We start from the raw sequence: 1440 nt of genomic DNA, 5'->3' as shown, positions 1-1440 counted from the left end.
TTCGCAGCATCCCCCTCCCCACAGCATCCCCCCGCCCGCAGCATCCCCCCCCTACGCAGCATCCCCACCCGCAGCATTCCCCCGCCTGCAGCATCCCAGCCCGCAGCATCCCCCCCACACCCGCAGCATCCCCCTCCCCCCGCCCGCAGCATCCCAGCCCGCAGCATCCCAGCCCGCAGCATTCCCCTGCCTGCAGCATCCCGGCCCGCTGCCAGACAAGCACAGGGGCCCCGGTAGGGGGGACCAACTCAGCTACAGGTACTTTTTTCAAGACTTACTACTTTTTACTTGTTACTTATTACTGTTACTTACTTATTGTGGAAGGCAGTTAAGAGAGAGAAGGAGAGAGATCTTGATGCACTGATTCCCTACCTAAAGGGCCACGGACTAGAGCCGGGCTGGTCTGAAGCAGGTGCCAGGAGCTTCTTCCAGATCTCTCATGGGGGTGCTGGGGCCAAAGCACTTGGAGATTCTTCCACTGCTTTTCCAGGCCTCCGAAGAGAGCTGGATGGGAGGTGGAGCTGTGGGAGTGGAACCAGAACCCACGTGGGGTGCCACCGTCACAGGTCACGCTTGACGGTTTAGTGTGCTACACCACAGCACCTGCCCCTCAGCTACTATTTTATTTCTTGTGGGACCTAACATCTTTTATCCTCAAAATGGCCTAGGCCTTCAAACCTAATGCGGAGCTTGCAGGACTCCCTGCCACCGTGGCCTCCAGGCGCGCCCCGGAATCTAGATGAGCTGCAGAGGCCCTCGGCAGGTGTACTCATGGGGACAGGAAGTGGCCAGTGCCACTGGTGGAGATACTGTTCCCTCCTGACTGACAGGTGAGCTCCAGAACGCTTCAAGGACCACTTGCTCCAAGGGCCAACCGACAGGACTGCCCCTCTGGAGACACCTTGCTTGGCAAGCCGAGTGCGGGACATGGCAAGGCAAAGTGGGCAGGCAGAAAGCTGTCTTCCTGCTCAGCTCTGCCCCTCCTGCGCTGGACCTCCTGCAGGGCGTTTCCTGAGAGCGGCTTCAGGAGGAAGCAGACTTTCCCCCCCTCCCCACCGCTGTCTCTGTGCTCCAAGAAGGAGGAGGCCAGGCCACCCAGGCGCTCCCAGACACAGATCACACTGCCTCCAGCCTCCTGAGGCCTGCTGCCTTCCCCTGGCCCTGGGCCTCTGACCCCAGGGACACAGCCAGCCCGGTGAAGGAAGGGATGGAAACCAACCGGGTGCTTCTTTGTTTCACTCTAACTATGCACGGTCAGCTTCACAGTTTGATTCCGGGAAGCTTACAAAGTCACACCCCTAAGAGTAACAGAAAGTGAAATATAAACTAAACAGAAACATGAACAGAGGCGAGTGGGAAGGAAAGACAAGAGGAAACTGGTAGTGGGGGTCCCACCCCAGAAGGCTGCCTCCTGCAACCCCTCACAGCTGCTGGTTCCTG

Source organism: Ochotona princeps, chromosome 1 (genome assembly GCF_030435755.1).
Source record: "Ochotona princeps isolate mOchPri1 chromosome 1, mOchPri1.hap1, whole genome shotgun sequence".
Lineage (NCBI taxonomy): Eukaryota > Metazoa > Chordata > Mammalia > Lagomorpha > Ochotonidae > Ochotona > Ochotona princeps.
The sequence above is the reverse complement of the archived record's forward strand: the minus strand, read 5'-3'. Positions refer to the sequence as shown.